Here is a 19199-nt window from a genome sequence, read left to right on the forward strand (position 1 = left end):
CATGTATCAAGAAACTAGGACTTCAGCTGGGTACTGTGGCTCACACGTATAATCGCAGCTCTTTGGGAGGCTGAGGCAGGAGGATCACCTGAGGCCAGGATTTCAAGACCAGCCTGGGCGAAATGGCATTTTGAATGCCTCGTAAGTGCCAGAAACTGAGCTACTGAGGTGAGCAGAGAGAGGCCCTTTTCCCTGACCACAGGAGCTTACACCTGTTGGAGAATATTGGCATTCTAGAGGCCAAACAAGATCACTTTTGTCTTCCTCTCCTAAGTATGGAAATGATTAAAAAATAAAACAGCAGTCACAGATGAAGAACAAAATATCACCTGTATTACATAAAGCTAAACCACAGAATGGAGCTTGGATCTGTAACAATTGGGCTTCCTAGTATGTCTTCCCAGAATTCAGTTTATTTCCCACAGTGCACTTCTCAGCTTACCTCAGGGTGGGAGCTGACCAGACTGCACCCTGGACCCTGAGCAGAGCGTGTCCAGCCCTTCCTCCCTAGTTCGTGCTTCATTAAGTCACTGTTCCTGCTTGGGCAGGAGTGAATGGAGATGGTGGAAGAGGTCCCGCATCTTTGTGCTGTCTGAGAAACAGAGAGATAGCTCTCTTCCCCCGGTGGGAGTATAGACCATCACTAATCAAATCAATACACAAATAAATATAACCTTGTAATCATGGCAAGTGCTATATAGAATTCTGTGATAGGAGGGCAACCAGAGAGAAGTTTGACCCAGGCAGGAAAGGAGTCAACTTAGTAAAGAGGAAAGGTGGAGCAATGTCACAAAGGGAACATTTTGCAAAGGCTCCATGGAGGGGAAAAGCCCAGCAGGTCCCCAGTACTGAAAGCAGGCCAGGTGGCCCAAGTGTAAGATGAGACTCAGAGGTAGGTGGGGACTAGGGCATTGGGGGTCTTACTCAAAATTTTGGTTGAATCGAAGAGCAAAGAGAAGCCACTTGTAACTACACCATCATCTCCTTAGCCATGATTAAAATTGCTTATCTTCTCTGACAGTTTATGTATCTCTCTGTCATCCATTTTCCACTGTGCAAAGTGTGTTTCAGAATACTAACTTCACAAAATACTAGTTGGGGAAAAGGGATTTCCTAGTAAGTTTGGGGAGATGATGAGTTCGACAAAGTTAAATGGATTTCTTTAATTCAGGGCTTTAATATGCACTGTTAGTCTCCAAAGGGAGGATTTAGTAAACTTAGATGCTGTGATTAGGGGACCTCTTTCTCTATGGGGCATCTCAGGGTTGCCCCATACCAATCAGGATTGAACATTTTGAAGACAGGTTAGGTATGGGAGATAGACCAGAGTTCCTGCCTGAACTTCTTTCTTTACAAATGTTACCTTGGGCAAGTCACTAATACCAATTATATAGATTTTGTATCAAAATTAAATGTGATAGCACACGTATAACACAGTGCTCAGTAAATGTTCATCTCTTTCGTCTGGGGTTTTCAACTTTGTATTTTAGGAACAGTATCAAGGTCATTCTTCTAGAGGACGAACCAGTTCATTTGTGTTAGGCATTTATCTATTTCCTTGAATAGACCACCATGTTTCCCTTATATTTTATTTTGTGAATATTGACTTTCCAGGATCTTTGTGTGACATTTATGTTGTAAATCTAAGGAATGAAAGAGAGTGAAGTGTAATTCCGCAATCCTCTTTTCTGGGTATTGCTATGATATTTATTCATGTATAATATGAATTATGGAGGCAGTCTCCAACTGGCTGTGTTTTATACCTGAAGTAATATGGACTGACTCATGTCCAACACCAGATAACTATGACTGCCCCAATTAGTGACGGGTGCCTAGGACCCCCTGAAAATAAAGACAGTTTAAAAGTGAGAGTTTATTATTTTTCACGTAAGAATGTTTGGAAGAAATGGAATCATTTCCTTTCCTTCAGACATAAAGAAATCTTTCTGACACCTTGCCTATTTTAGCAATTTCCCATTGAAAGAATTAATTTATGTTGTGGTAAAGATGTATCATTTTCAATCTGTCAAGATCATTGGTAAGTTATTTGCTGCTGGAAGAACATTCCATGTAAACATCAAAAATTAGCAGGGGAAATGGTTTCTTAAACCCCTACCATGTACAATTTTGATTGTGTACATTTTTCAATGTTTGGAATGTTATTTTACCTGTAGTTAGAGAGATCAGCTTATTTTGCCTGACTAATGTGGTTTCAGTCACTTTCATTGCCAGGTTATAAAATTCCACGCTTCTACCCCTTAAATTCACTCTTCCAAGTTCCATATTCATGGTGCATTCCCACTTCAGAAATAATAGTCATCTTGTAGGAACTTCATTTATAAAATGTTCTTTAAGGTATATTTTCTTGACAATACTGAATTAGAGCTCAGCTTTATCCTAGACTTTTGAGTATTTCTTTGGTATACTTGGAATCAATGTTTTGCAATTTTTTTTTTTTTTTTTTTTTTTTTTTTTGCAACAGGGTCTTACTGTATCACTCTATCACGTAGGCTGGAGTGCAGTGATGCTATCATAGCTCACTGCAGCCTCAAACTCCTGGGCTCAGCCTCCTGGGTAGCTCACCTCAGCCTCCTGTGTAGCTGGGACTATAGGTGCATGCCCTCATGCCCACCCAATTTTTTGACTTTTTTTTGTAGAGATGAGATCTTGCTATGTTGCCCAGGCTGGTCTTAAACTCTTGGCGTCAAGCAGTCCTCCCGCCTCTGCCTCCCAAAACTCTGTGATTATAGGCAGGGGCCATCATATATGGCCTGTTTTGCCATTTTTACATCCTAGAAGAATCTTTTTCTCTCCTTGTTTTCCTTTCCTATCCTTGTCTTGTTTTCTTTTAATATATAGAGAAAGTATTCATTTAAGAAAAGCTTAGAATAGTTTAAATCATAGATCAGCAGACTTTTTCTATAAAGGTCCATATAGTAAATATGCTTTGCAGGCCACAGGGCCTCTGTTTCAGCTACTCAACTTTGCCATTGTAATGTGAAAGCAGCTATAGAACCACCTAAATTAATGGGCATGGTATGTTTTATTAAAAGTTTTTCGAAAACTCCATGTACAAAAACAGGCCAGAGTTGGCCCATAGGCCACAGTTTTCCAACCCCTGCTTTAAATAATAGAGAAATTGAATTTAAAAATAAATGTGATTAAATTATATGAAAATAAAGTGTTAAGATAATTCATACCCTTCTCCTTTTAAAAGTAGTAACATCGGCGAGGCACAGTTGCTCACGCCTGTAATCCCAGCACTTTGGGAGGCAGAGGCAGGCGAATCACCTGAGGTCAGGAGTTCGAAACGAGCCTGGCCAACATGGTGAAGCCCCATCTCTACTAAAAATATAAAAATTAGCCAAGTATGGTGGCTCATGCCTGTAATCCCAGCTACTTGGGAGGTTGAGGCAGGAGAATTGCTTGAACCTGGGAGGTGGAGGTTGCAGTGAACCAAGATCACGCCACTGCACTCCAGCCTGGGTGACAGAGCAAGACTTCATCTAAAAAAAAAAAAGTAACATCTAGAGTATAATTACTTAGGGGGAAAGGCAGGTAGCACTTGTGGAGTGTTTGCTATGTGTGCTTACTATATTCTTTATGTATGACCTTGTATTTAATCTTAACACCAGACTCACTGAGACATTATTATTCCCATGTACAGATAAAGAAATAGAGGCTTAATAAGGTTAATGACACATCCATGTCTGTCTATTCAAAGAATATGCTCTTTCTAGTATACCCGCACTTTCTATCCACATTCGTTATTATTACATTAATACTTTTTAAAAAACTTTATTAGACCATCCACAGTGTGTGTGAACTTGACACCTCCAAACTCAAAATACGTTAAGTTACTGAAACCTTGGTTTGACTTCATTCACCATAACTTCCATTTTCACACAGCTCTACCATTCAAACAGCATGTCATAACAGAAGGACTTAACAGTTTCATTCAGCCAGGGTTTCTCTAAGGGTCAGCTGACTCCAGATAGCCAGTTGTTAAATAATCAGGTTTGCAAGCTGTTTGCTAAACTGTTACCTTGAAATTGGCCATGGTGGGAGTATTTACACCAGTGAAATTGGCAAATGCTACATATCAGGACCTTCCCTGCCTCACTTTACCATTATACCACTGTTTTTTCCTTTCAGTATTTACCAGGTTAATCTTACTTAGTTTGTAGTTCAAGGAATCGTGGATCCATGTGTCTGCGAATAAACCTAAAGTCAATCACCAATAAATAAATAATGACCATTTCAAGCAATGGACTGCTTTGTAGCCACTCACCACAATGTTGTAGGAAAGGTTTTTACATTATATTGTTACACGAGAAGATCCAATTTCAAAACTGCATAAGCAATATAATCTCAATTTTTTTTTTTTTTTTTTTTTTTTTTTGAGACAAAGTCTCACTCTGTCACCCAGGCTGGAGTGCAGTGGTGTGATCTCAGCTCACTGCAACCTCCACCTCTCAGGTTCAAGAGATTCTCCCACCTCTGCCTCCCAAGTAGCTGGGACCACAAGTGCGCATCAACATCTCCTGGCTAATTTTTGTATTTTTAGTAGAGGCGGGTTTTTGCCATGTTGACCAGGCTGGTCTTGAACTCCTGACCTCAAGTGATCCGCCTCAGCCTCCCAAAGTGCTGAGATTACGCCACCACACCTGACCCGTGATCTGAATTTTATCTTTTACTTCAGAGAAGTTAACCATGGTTATCTACCTTAATATGGTAGGAAGATGAATGTTATTTTCTTCTTTTTCTTTTCCCACATTTTCTGAAATGAGCTTGTCTTTCTTTTTATAATTAAAGCAACTTAGTCCATATGATTGGAAGATATAGAATTACTGGCCCTAAAAAGAGTTGAATGGATCTCTTTCCATCAAATTAATTGACCTGTGGTGTGAGGTCATCCTGTAGCAAAGGCCTATTTGCTTTTGCATCCATCATTAGAGAGCAGGTTGCCTTAGTTATTATTGCCTACAGTTTAGTTAAGAAAGTAATTTGTCCCCCCTCCCGCCATATTTCCCCCTTGAACCTCTTAATACAGTGACTTTCGATCAGGATGAACGTTGAAATCACCTGGAAAAAATTGTAATCTCCCTCAGCCTGGGCTTCCCCTGCAGCCACTCTGATTCAGTTGGTGGGTGGGGCTTGGGCATTGGGAGTTTTTAAAAGCACTTTTGGGTGGGTAATTCTAACCTACAACCAGAGTTAAGAAACCACTGTTTTAAAACGTGGCCCATCTCGTTGTAGTATCTGTGTGCCTTCTAGCTTGAATTTTGAACATATTTCCACGTTGTCTGGAGAAAGATTATTGTAATCTGTTTCCTTGGCCTCCAGGATGAATCCAGTGGGACTGACAGATGCTCACTCATGTCTTAATGGAGAAGCCGTGGAAAGAGCTGGCTGGGTTTCTGGTTCTAGTAGCATCACATAGTTACTCCTGGAAAATATTGGTATATATATTTTGGCATACTCTGGGGGGGAAAATTCAAGTATTAAACCAGAGAAAGGCACCCAAGGAAATTAAACCAATTTTTAGGTTTTCTTGTTTAGGTTCTTAAAACAATGCAGAAGCTTAAATTTTATATTATTTTACCTCATATTCCTGTGTCTTTTGGTATGGCCTTTTACAAAATATTTCTTTATGGCTTTTACAATAAATTATTCAGATTATAAAAATATTGAAAACTTCAGGAGTTATTAATACGCAGCAAATTATTTTAAATAATATAGTATTAATTTTTCCCTCGGGGTGAACATTACTCTGCAATACAGACTTACAGGACTGATAGAACTTTGCTTGGCATTTAGAAGCTCTATCTGAATGGAGTTGAGGTGAGCTCTTCCCTCATGCCTTTATTGTTAGAAAACAAAATAAACAGGCTTAGTAAGGACAAAAAATTCCAGACAGAAAAAAGATAAGCAAAATAAAGTATAAACTAATATACATCCCCCACCTACCCAAAAGAAAAGAACAAAATGGAAGGAAAAATCTCAGAGAAATCCTGTTCTGTTTAATAGTGGGAAATGAGGGAGGAAAGTGAAATATTTCAGCCTGACTGAATGTCGTGATCTACTTGTGAATTCCTGAGGTTGTGATTTGGTTTTTCTAAAAAACTCTCCCTAAAGAGTTGGATGTCTGCATGATACCTAAGCAACATTCCCTAAAATCTTCCTATTGATCTGATTTACATTTTCCTTTTCACATAAATTCCCGCTCTTGTAGCTGGAGAATGAGAAGATGTTGCTATATTCTCTGCCTGCATTCTGTAGGTCATTTGCTTGTTTATATACTATTCTGTTCTAATCTTTGTCGCTTCCTCTTCCTTTTTGATTGACCAGTAAAACCTTTATTCCTCTGCCTGAGTATCATGGTCAAGTCTTATGGCTAATTCTGCTTCCCCAGCATCTTCCGCAGCCACTTATTTTTAATCTCTTCTTGCTACTGAAAGTGTTGCAGTGAGGATGGCAACAAGGAAATGGGATTTATTTTTCCACAGCTATACCACTTAGAAAAAACCTTCCCAAACAAAACCTTTTTTTGACTTGAGGAAAACAATCAAATTGGCCAGGTGCAGTGGTTCACACCTGTAATCCCAGCCCTTTGGGAGTCCAAGATGGACAGATCTCCTGAGGTCAGGAGTTCAAGATCTCATTATCCCTCTGCTCAGCAGAGAGTGAAATGGACAGAGGTGTGATGTAGGTTCCTCAGAGCCACAGAGCTGAGTGATGTTGACCCAGCACTTCCACTCTAGGTATTTACCAAAGAGGAATTCATGCCCTGGCCAACATGGCAAAACCCCGTCTCTACTAAAAATACAAAAATTAGCCAGGCGTGTTGGTGCACACCTGTAATCCCAGCTACTTGGGAGGCTGAGGCATGAGAATCAGTTGGACCTGGGAGGCGGAGGTTGTAGTGAGCCAAGATTGCTCCACTGTGCTCCAGGCTGGGTGACAGAGTAATACTTCATCATAAATAAATAAATAAATAAATAAATAAATAAATAAATAAAAGTCAGTGGTGATCAGTAATCATAATCTTTTTCGAACCTTATAGTGCACAAAAGCATTCACATTCACCATGTAATTTGATCCTTGTTAATATTTGATAGCACACAAGACAAGTATTATTAACTTTTATTTTAAGTCCAGGGTATAAATGCAGGTTTGTTACATAGGTAAACTTGTGTCATGGGGGTTTATTTTCCAGATTATTTCATCACCCAGGTATTAACCCTAGTACCCATTATTTTTTCTGATCCTCTCCCTCCTCCCACCTTTTGCCCTCCACCCTCCGAAAGGCCCCAGTGTGTATAATTCCCCTGTATGTATCCATGTGTTCTCTCATCAGTTAGTTCTTTCTCATCACTTGGCTCCCACTTATAAGTAAGAACATGCAGTATTTGGTTTTCTGTTCCTGTGTTAGCTTCCTAAGGGTAATGGCCTCCAGCTCCATTCAGGTCGCTGCAAAGGACATGATCTTGTTCTTTTTTATGGCTGCATAGTATTCCATGGTGTATATGTACCACATTTTCTTCATCCAGTCTATCATTGATGGGCATCTAGGTTGATTTCATGTCTTTGCTATCGTGAATAGTGCTGCAGTGAACATGTATATCTTGTTATAAGGCACTGTGCCAAGTATTGGGGATACAGAAAAGCATAAGGCATAGCCCTTGTGGTTTAGAACTTACAACCCTTAATAGAAGCAGGCTACATATGCCTGTGGAACAGACAACTAATGAACATGATGTATACACATACGGGCTACATTAGCAGCACAGATGATTAATAAGACAGTATAGAAATACACATGGGGTCATTCTACGCTGTTTTAATGCAATTGAAAGATGTATATTCACACTCATAAAATGTCATAGATAATTGCAAGGCAAATGTAAGTTCCAAAGGAGTTGGAATAAGGTGACATCACAGGGAAAGTGATTTGGGCAAACAATTTTATAGTCCATGATTATGGAATGTGTCAGGTTAGGGAATTAGTGAGCAGACCTGGATGCGTTGACTAAAGGTGGTATGCAGATCTAGACTTTTCTGGGAGACCCTCCCGAACTCTGGGAGCACAGAAGTAAAGTGCTAAGAGTCCTGGACACCAAAGGGGTCTCAATCCAAATCTTGGTTCTGCTGCTTGAGAGACAGATGAACTTAAACGTTTTCAAGCCTCAGTTTCCTCATCTGTATAATGGAGGCAGTGTTTACCTTACTGGGAGGATTAATTAAATAAGGATAGGGCCAGGAACAACTGCTGTGTTAACCACCAGTTCAGAAAATAAATTAGCATAGGAATATCCCCGCTCTGCTTTCAAAATACCCTGCATTAGTAAGTAAGCCCCATGTGTTCAGGAACTGTTGACTGGAATTGGTGGAAATGGCTTATGTAGTCAGGTTAGTTAGGGCTTCTAGAAATAGCTAGGTAGCACCTGTAAATCAAAATATTTTTTGCTGTAAGCTGAATCCAGCCCTTTTGGGCAGACAATATTTCACCAGCCCTAGCCAGGGCTGCTTGTGCATGTTTATTTTTAGTCTGCACTAACCTCAGAGAAGGCTGATTCCAGGAATGTGCATTACAGGTGGTATTTGCTAATGAACACTCTGGACATGGATACATTTTCAGGAAGGAGATGGGTTCATTTTCTTGTCAGAGTGGATATAAACGCTATATCTAAAGTATCTGTGGGACCAAAGGAAAAAAAAAAAAAAAAACAGAAGTTGGACTTCGTCAAAACGAAACAAATGTGTGCTTTAAAGGACACTATCAAGAAATTGAGATGGCAATCAGAATAGGTGAAAATATTTGCAAGCCATGTATCTGATGAATGTCTCATATCTAGAATATGTACGAACTCCTACAACTCAATAATGAAAGGACAACCCAATTTAGAAATGGGGGGACATGACACCGTTGTTATTAACACAGAAGCATTTAAGATTATCATTTTATAACCAGGGGTGGCAGAAGTGAAGATGTAGCAAGTTGACCAACTTTTATGTCCTTTTTGTTATTTTAGTAAAGGTAGCAATAACCCTTTTAACTGTGGAGGCTCAGAGTACTAAGAAACAGAGCACTGGATGTTTCCAGCAGGTGAACACACTGGTGAAGGAGCTCTGTCCCCTCTCTTGTTGAAGGATGTGCCCACATAGCCCCGACCATTGTCACAGTTGGGACTGGGGGGACACCCCTTTGTGCCACCCAATTTAGGGTCCTTTTACATTTCAGATTCCCTTTAAGGTGTGTAGAATTGAACATCCCACTGGTAAGATTTAAATCAAGGTCAGAGGGCCATGTAAAGGGTATCTCAAAGTCTTTAGAACTGGGGGAGTTTTGACTACAGTGTCTCTGAAACTCCCTTCCCTCCTTCCTGTGCAGAGCGGAGAATGTCCTCAAACCTGCTCTGAGGGGAGAGGGCAGCAGATCTGATTATCCCTCTGCCCAGCAGAGAGTGAAATGGACAGAGGTGTGATGTAGGTTCCTCAGAGCCACAGAGCTGAGTGATGTTGACCCAGCACTTCCACTCTAGGTATTTACCAAAGAGGAATGAAAACATGTATCCACAAAAGACAGGTACAAGGATGTACATAGCAGTTATTCACAGTAGCCCCAAACTGATGAGTAGTTTATCCACAGATAAATGGGTAGATAAACTGATATATCCAGATTGTGGAGTATAATTTAGCAATAAAAAGAAAGTACTGATACACACACAAAAAAAATGGATGAATCTCAAAAACATTATGCTGAGCAAGACAAGCCTGACACAAAGGGTACTCATGAAATTCAAGTACAGGCAAACCAACCTGCGGCGACAGAAATCAGAACCGTAGTTAATGTGAGAATGTGAGGAGGAAGGCGTGGACAAGGGAACTTTCTTGAATGATGGATATATTCTGTGTCTTGATTGGGATGTTGGTTTCACAAATGTATACATTTATCAAACTCATCCAATTATATGCCTGCCCGATGCAGTGGCCTACATCTGTTATCCCAGCATGGGAGGCTGAGGTGGGAGGATTAATCGAGCCCAGGAGTTTGAGGCCAGCCTGGTCATCATAGTGAGACCTTGTCTCTACAAAAAATCAAAAAATTAGCTGGGCGTGATGGCACATGCCTGTAGTCCCAGCTACTTGGGGATGAGGCAGGGAGGATGGCTTGAGCCCAGGAGGTCACAGCTACAGTGAGCTGTGATTGTGCCACTGCACTCTAGCTTGGGTGACAGAGTGAGACCCTGTCTCAGAAAAAACAAGTATACACTTAAGATTTGTGCATTTCACTGACCCCGTCTCAGAAAAAAACAAGTATACACTTAAGATTTGTGCGTTTCACTGTGTGTAAGTCTTACCTCAATTGAAACAAAAGAGTGGTGGCTCAGGCAGGAATAAAGAACAGGAGTCCACAACTTCCAGTCACTCTTTGAACTAGCAAATAGCATTTCCTCTGTTACAAACAATTCATTTAGGAACAATGAAGTAAATACATGCAGTAGTCTGAGTTTGAAAATCTCTGGAATTTCCTCTTCATTGAAGAAAGACAGTAGGCGGAATTCTTTATCCTTAGCATAGGAACACTAAGGAAGCAGTAACATGGACAAATAAAACAGTTACGGGACATATTAAGTAGAGAGAAGGAGCAGGGAAGACAAGATAAAGAAGCACTCTTGCCAAACTCTCAGTCCAGTGACACAGTTGAGAATTGGTTAATGACTGAAAGTGTTTCTGATAGAACTTACAGCACCTACATCTTCCAATACCCAAAATATTTTGTTTCCCATGAGATAAAGGGTGCTTCCTTACGTTGAGAATATTACAAGAAAGAAAATTAAAGCCACCCAGGTTCAGTCCATGTTGAGCACATCCTCAGAAACTCTAAGTAATCCGGTTTCTCTGATGGGCAGGCACTTAAATCCTCAGATTTAATATCTGTGCTAACAGAAAGCCAATAATTCAGTGTTTCTGTGTTATTTTTTATACTGTTCATGCAGAATGATCCTATACCACACTTGACCATTTACATTTAGTTAAAAACCTGAATTTCATCTCTACTGTTAACTGTGTTGTTTAATCAAACTCAATAAAAATAGTATGTCCATTGTTAAGAATTCCCACAAGAAATCTCAAAGGTCTTTACAGTCATATTTCCCTTCGTGCTAGCAACACGGTTAGTGGTGAGGCATTGGTCCTAGGTCCTAGCTGCTTTTTCTTTGTCCCAGCAGGGGTCTCTGCATCGGCCAAAAAAATACCAAAAAAGATCACAAGGTAAAGTTGTTTTAAAGAGCACATATTAAGACTGTGCAGCTCACACCCTGTCTCCCCAAGAAAGAATGCCATCTTTTTAAGCCAACGTCCAGAGCTCGCTCATATGCCAACATCCATCAGTGCACACTTCTCAGTAATTTTCCTTTGGAAGCACAAACCAGAACTGAAATATGAGTGCTAAAGAGAGCAACATATTCTAAGCCTGGAAAGTGGTGTGGATTCTACTGAAAACATGAATAAACAAACAGACGCCCGCGACTGCCATACGCCTCCCTTATGAAGGTGATGTAGATTTAGCACCTGAAGAATTCACAGCCCAGACAAACTCATATATTTCCAAAGACACCTTTTCTCCGCGCCCCCGCCCCTGCCACCACCAGTCTACAACACGGCATATTAAAATCAGAGAAGCCCTTTCATCTTTCTGAGTATCACGGCAGCAAACTTGTTTTAATGTCTTTTCCATGTGGCTCAAGTTTTAACAATAAAATGATCCCCAGGCACACCCAGCTGCACAGCGTTAAAGAACCTGCAGAAAACTGAGAATGCTTTGAGCTAATTTGTTTCTGCTAAAAAGACAAGGGGCAGAATCTCACTGCTCCTGTCCCAGGACTTGTGTCAGATGTTGGAAATGCACTCAGAACAAGCGGTGTTTGACAGGCAGGGAGAAACTGAGGTTGCTGGAACCTTTCTGGGACCATGGACGAAGGGATTGTGCATGTCTGGCACCTTGCAACCAAAATTACACAGTTCCTCCTTGGAAAATTGGACTGGTGTTAATTCATCTTTAGCAGTAACAAGTTGAGTTGGTCTTATCAGATCAAAGATTTATTTCATATTCCACTAGTCTAAATAAGTATTTTTTTAAAAAACCAAGTCAATTAGGCTCTGTTTGGTATAGAACACATAGGTAAAATCAACCATAAGAAACTAAAGCTGGTTGGGGGACAACTGTATATGAATTTGACATCTACTGATCTCATGATGGACTGTGTTTTCTATCTCAGTACCCCAATTCTTCAGTTTCATTTTAAGGCAGCTAGAGTATTCTAAATAGGTATAGGCCCCAGGACAAATCATTCTCAGGGAACCTGAATAATTTTGAATGGAGTAGTTGGTCCCTGACATTGTCTACCAGCTAAGATGTTTCCTTGCAGCCTGAGACTGGATGCATTTTTATTTTTCAAATAGATTCCTATTTCAAAACTATAAAAATTTTTAAATAAAAAATAAAAGTCAAGCAGACTTCTTTCTGGCAAATAAAGTGGTGCTTTTCGTGTGATCTGTTTTCATGTGAGCTCTCTAAGATAAGCTGTGTCAATGTATAGTAAAAAGTCTCCTCAGAATGTTTGACTTGAAAATGGCTGCCTAGAGTCTTACATTCAGGGGCAGGAAAGGCCCTCGATATGCGTTTCTGGTGGTGCATCCTCAGCTATCCTCCTCTAGACAGAACTGTCTGGGGTTATCCAGGCTGTACTAACAGGGTGCTAACAGTTACGGGGACTGATGCTGGGCCGTCAATGTAGGATGGTGTTTTTGAGACGTGATCGTGACTCCCATATCTTGAGCAGGCCCCCACCCTTTTAAATGGTTACTTTCTAATATTCCACCAAGTTCTGGACCATTATTGTGTTGAAAGTCTCCCTGAAATTCGCCATGATGAAGTTAGTTTTGGCAGAGCACTTAGATGCTATGAACAGCATTTCACTGCCATTAAAAGGAAGCATTCTTTGAAAAAAGTGTTTAATTAAAGCCACTTGGTTTCTGTAATACCAGTATATATAATTCAAAATATGCTATGTTGTGTGTATAGGAAAATTATTAAGACTAACAAAACTTGACAAATGGTTAATATTTAAAAGCATGCAATTAAAATGTCACAACTTAGTTGTGAGTGAGCTACCAAGGGGATCTTGACTGGAGTTGGTTCTGAAGGGCTAGATGGGGTACTGCCACCACCTGTGGGCCATGCACCTTAACCTGGAACGGTTCCCCCCGCAGCCGGGAGATGAATAGGCCCCTTTTGGAAAGTAAAACCATAAAATTAAAATTATGAAGTAACTGCAAATATAAAAATTGGCTTTTTCTTTAAATCAAAGAAAAATGAAACCATTTCTGGAATAACTGTATAATAAATACGCATTACAGAAACATAAATACACCTTTGGTTACTAATACACGGTACTTGCCAACTAAATAGTAAATTAAAAGTTCAGGCCAGGCACAGTGGCTCATGCCTATAATCCCAGCACTTTGGGAGGCCAAAACAGGTGAGGCCTGAGGCGCTTGAGCCCAGGAGTTCGGGACCAGCCATGGTAACACAGGGAGACCCTGTCTCTGCAAATAGCTTTTTTTAAATTAGCCAGGTGCAGAGGCATGTGCCTATGGTCCCAGCTACTCAGGAGCTGAGGCAAGAGGATCGCCTGAGCCTGGGAGATTGAGGCTGCAGTGAGCCTAGCTTGCACCACTGCACTCCAGCCTGGGCAACAGAGCAAGACCCTGTCTCAAAACAAAACAAAACAAAACAAAACAAAGTTTAGTAGAATCTAGTTAACCTTTTTTTTTCTTCCCCCCGAGATGGAGTCTTGTTCTGTCACCCAGCAGGAGTGCAGTGGCATGATCTCAGCTCACTGCAACCTCTGCCTCCTGGGTTCAAGCAATTCTCCTGCCTCAGCCTCCTGAGTAGCTGGGATTACAGGCATCCGCCACCACGCCCAGCTAATTTTTGTACTTTTAGTAGAGACAGGGTTTCACCATGTTGGCCAGACGGGTCTCAAACTCCTGACCTAGTGATCCGCCCACCTCAGCCTCCCAAAGTGCTGGGATTACAGGCATGAACCACTGTGCCTGGCTAGTTAACACATTTGTAAGTAATCTATAGGGCTCTTTTTTCTAAAATGAATAAGTAATAAATATTCCAAAAAGGATTTTTTTCCTTCCCTTTTTTGCTTTCCAACAAATATGTGTTTCTTGGCATCATCAAAAGTGGAAGTTTTGCCAGGACTAGAAAGCTTGTCCTTTGCCATGTGGGAGACCTTTAGCTAAAGCTATAAATGTGGCACACTGATGAACATTGTCATTTTAATTCTGTCAAGCAAGGAGGGTAAACTGGAAAATGAATTATGCTATATATAAACTTGAAAGTAGCTCCATCTTCGTGGTAGCTGTGCCTCTTAAAAATAACATCTAACAGCCTCCTAGAATTTCTGTTTACCTTTTGTTTTCTATTATATAATAGTCTATTTTGGAAAGATGGCAGGACTGAAAAGTGAATGGATGTTTTCTCATACATTTTGCCTCTTTTGTTATCTTCCAGAAGATGGCAATTTGTGGCTCCTTCAGAGTGTTCGCAGGTTCTTGTCTATAAAGTGTTCTGAATTTATTAACCTAATAAACCATATTGTTACTTAGACGCCAAATTAATATTTATCGTTGGTTCCTCTCATTGAAGTATATTTTCTAAGATACTAAATGAATGTACTTTTAGTATCTTTTCTAAGATACTAAATGTAGGATGGTGTTTTTGAAGCATGATCATGACTCTATATCTTGAGCAGGCCCCACCCTTTTAAATGGTTACTTTCTAATATTCTACCAAGTTCTAGACCATTATTGTGTTGAAAGTCTCCCTAAAATACACGATGATGAAGTTAGATACTAAATGGTACTAACTCATTTAGTACCTTAGAGAAGATACTAAATCGAATCAGTTCTGCATACCTGTTCATTGTTGTCTTATAAGAAGTCATTTCCCTCTCTGTGCATGATACTCGCAAACTGGAGCTCAGGTGATAGGAACATGGTGTTAATAAGTCTGAGGTCATGGGTTTAATTCTCATATGGGCCGGTTAACTTAGCTTCATCCTGGCGCCATGAACCATGCCCTTGAAGCTAGCTAAATGTCAAACAACAGGTAGTGTGGTCCCTTGACTCTCAGAAAAGAGATGATGCTCGGTATGAAGAAATGGAACATACACATAGGACAAATGACATTCTCAAAGACTGGCCTTACCCTCAAGGTCAGTGTGAAAATATCATGGTTATGCAGAAAACAACTCAAATGAGTGTCTTACCGCGTATGTTTTGGAAATAAAAGAATCGCAGATTTCAGAGACTCCTGAGAGCTCTGTGTTAAGATCTCTGGCCTCCATTTATGCATTGACAGAGTAGCAGCACTGCTGTAACATGTTGTTTATCTTCCTGTTCATCTTTTGTGTTCAGTACAAATGTCCTCAGAATATTCAAAAGAATGGGAAACAGATTGGTAAAAATAATAATAATGTATGTCTTAAGAATGGGGAAGCTGCAAACCATTTTAGTAGTTGCTGCCCGGTAAGAACAGGGATCCTAGTGACATGGATGGAAGGGGGCTGTTTCCACCTACTGCTGTCTTTTAAAATGATGGTCAAATCAAAACGCTTATCCACCATGATCAAGTGGGCTTCATCCCCGGGATGCAAGGCTGGTTCAACATACGCAAATCAATAAACGTAATCCAGCATATAAACAGAACCAAAGACAAAAACCACATGATTATCTCAACAGATGCAGAAAAGGCCTTTGACAAAATTCAACAGCCCTTCATGCTAAAAACGCTCAATAAATTCGGTATTGATGGAACATATCTCAAAATAATAAGAGCTATTTATGACAAACCCACAGTCAGTATCATACTGAATGGGCAAAATCTGGAAGCATTCCCTTTGAAAACTGGCACAAGACAGGGATGCCTTCTCTCACCACTCCTATTCAACATAGTGTTGGAAGTTCTGGCTAGGGCAGTCAGACAGGAGAAAGAAATAAAGGGTATTCAATTAGGAAAAGAGAAAGTTAAATTGTCCCTCTTTGCAGATGACATGATTGTATATTTAGAAAACCCCATTGTCTCAGCCCAAAATCTCCTTAAGCTGATAAGCAACTTCAGCAAAGTCTCAGGATACAAAATCACCATGCAAAAATCATAAGCATTCCTTTACACCAATAACAGACAAACAGAGAGCCAAATCATGAGTGAACTCCCATTCACAATAGCTTCAAAGAGAATAAAATACCCAGGAATCCATCTTACAAGGGATGTGAAGGACCTCTTCAAGGAGAACTGAAAACCACTGCTCAATGAAATAAATAAGGACAAACAAATGGAAGAACATTCCATGCTCATGGATAGGAAGAATCAATATCGTGAAAATGGCTATACTGCCCAAGGTAGTTTATAGATTCAATGCCATCCCCATTAAGCTACCAATGAGTTTCTTCACAGAATTGGAAAAAAACTACTTTAAAGTTCATATGGAACCAAAAAAGAGCCTGCATTGCCAAGACAATCCTCAGCCAAAAGAACAAAGCTGGAGGCATCATGCTACCTGATTTCAAACTATACTACAAGGCTACAGTAACCAAAACAGCATGGTACTTGTACCAAAACAGAGATGTAGACCAATGGAACAGAACAGAGCCCTCAGAAACAATACCACACATCTACAACCATCTGATCTTTGACAAACCTGACAAAAACAAGCAATGGGTAAGGATTCACTACTTAATAAATGGTGCTGGGAAAACTGGCTAGCCATATGTAGAAAGCTGAAATTGGATCCCTTCCTTACACCTTATACAAAAATTAATTCAAGATGGATTAGAGACTTAAATGTTAGACCTAAAACCATAAAAACCCTAGAAGAAAACCTAGGCAATGCCATTCAGGACATAGGCATGGGCAAGGACCTCATGTCTAAAACACCAAAAATAATGGCAACAAAAGCCAAAATTGACAAATGGAATCTAATTAAACTAAAGAGCTTCTGCACAGCAAAAGAAACTACTATCAGAGTGAACAGGCAACCTACAGAATGGGAGAAAATTTTTGCAATCTACTCATCTGACAAAGGGCTAATACCAGAACCTACAAAGAACTCAAACATTTACAAGAAAAAAACAACCCCATCAAAAAGTGGGCAAAGGATATCAACAGATACTCCTCAAAAGAAGACATTTATGCAACCAACAGACACATGAAAAAATGCTCATCATCACTGGCCATCAGAGAAATGCAAATCAAAACCACAATGAGATACCATCTCACACCAGTTAGAATGGCGATCATTAAGAAGTCAGGAAACAACAGGTGCTGGAGATGATGTGGAGAAATAGGAACACTTTTACACTGTTGATGGGACTGTAAACTAGTTCAGCCATTGTGGAAGACAGTGTGGCAATCAAGGATCTAGAACTAGAAATACCATTTGACCCTGCCATCCCATTACTGTGTATATACCCAGAGGATTATAAATCATGCTGCTATAAAGACACATGCACACGTATGTTTATTGCGGCACTATTCACAATAGCAAAGACTTGGAACCAACCCAAATGTCCATCAGTGACAGACTGGTTTAAGAAAACGTGGCACATATACACCATGGAATACTATGCAGCCATAAAAAAAGGATGAGTTCATGTCCTTTGTAGGGACATGGATGCAGCTGGAAACCATCATTCTCAGCAAACTATAGCAAGAACAGAAAACCAAACACCGCATGTTCTCACTCATAGGTGGGAATTGAACAATGAGAACACTTGGACACAGGAAGGGGAACATCACACACTGGGGCCTATTGTGGGGTGGGGGGAGGGGAGAGGGATAGCATTAGGAGATATACCTAATGTAAATGACGAGTTAATGGGTGCAGCACACCAACATGGCACATGTATACATATGTAACAAACCTGCACGTTGTGCACATGTACCCTAGAACTTAAAGTATAATTTAAAAAAAACTGAAATGAGCAAGAATTTTAAAAATAATTGTATTAACTGAATAAATAAATAAATAAATAAAATGATGGTCAAAGAGACCAGAGGGTGACTCCATTCCCTATTCCACCAGTTAGATGAGAATTCTTGAGAGAATGGCAGGTGAGGCAATGGCTTCGTTATGGAAGTTGTCATTCCTTAACACTCCTAAATTTACAAAGTGCATTACTGCTCCGAACTCCTCCCAATTAAAGAAAACAAGGAAAAACACTGTGGCGTAAAATAGCATCAGATCTTTACATATATGGAATTTGGGAACCAGAAATTTATGCAGAGATCATCTTGGCTACTTTTTTCAAACTGAAGTCATATCTCATTGATGGATCATGAAATTAATTGGTAAGTTATAACCAGTATTTTTAAAAGACAAGAAAAAAAACAGAAAATAGTGTTTCACACTCCATAAGGATAAATATTAGCTGGGGAAACGGTGTGAGTGTGTGTGTATGTGTGTTGTTTTCTGAGTTGTAATGTAAAATATATTTTTCAATGGATCATGGTCAAAAAATTTACAAGTGATCTAGGCTCATCTCTTCATAAGTGTAGGGTCAAGGATGTGTAGTTAAATTGCGTAAAACAGTACCACAGTCCAATCTTCCTGATTCTCACTCTAGTGCTTATTCCTTTCAGTCACATTCTAGCCACTACAAAACAGCAAGTGTGTTTCCATAATCACACTGCATCATGTTCGTAGTTCACTCCTGAGACCCCATCAAGCCATAGCTATATAATTCCCTCGGGCTTGCAGACCCTGGAACACTTGCAGACTCGGCATCACCAGAATGCATACACAGTCCCTGTCTGGAGCGTAACCACAGAGAGGAAGAAAAATGCTTTTTTAAAATATGGCTGCTTTTGCAGATGGTCCCCCTTTGCATACTCAGTTATTCCATTGTAGGTGTGAAGCACTTAGCTTGCAAGACCATCATAGGGCCATCAGGGTGAAGTGCAGGTGGAGAAGATGCCACACCCTGATGAACTCAACAGGAAGGAGAAGAAACTGCATCCCTACAAATAACATAGACGTGAGAAAACCACATCTGTGTGAGTGCGAGATCATCTGAGAGCACGTATGGCAAGGAAAGCCGCCATGCAGGGCCAGTCTCCA

At 40.2% G+C, this 19199-nt stretch overlaps 1 protein-coding gene and 1 long non-coding RNA gene across 6 annotated transcripts in view; one reads left to right on the top strand and one right to left on the bottom strand.

Annotated features, from left to right (window-relative positions):
• Nucleotides 1-19199, top strand: part of JAZF1 (JAZF zinc finger 1) — a 346283-nt gene that overhangs the window by 280946 nt on the left and 46138 nt on the right. The window lies entirely within an intron of this gene.
• The window catches only part of LOC114676952 (uncharacterized), an 84395-nt gene that overhangs the window by 64126 nt on the left and 1070 nt on the right, over nt 1-19199 (bottom strand). The gene's annotated exons all lie outside the window — the stretch shown is intronic.

This window comes from Macaca mulatta, chromosome 3 (genome assembly GCF_049350105.2).
Source record: "Macaca mulatta isolate MMU2019108-1 chromosome 3, T2T-MMU8v2.0, whole genome shotgun sequence".
Classification (NCBI taxonomy): Eukaryota; Metazoa; Chordata; class Mammalia; order Primates; family Cercopithecidae; genus Macaca; species Macaca mulatta.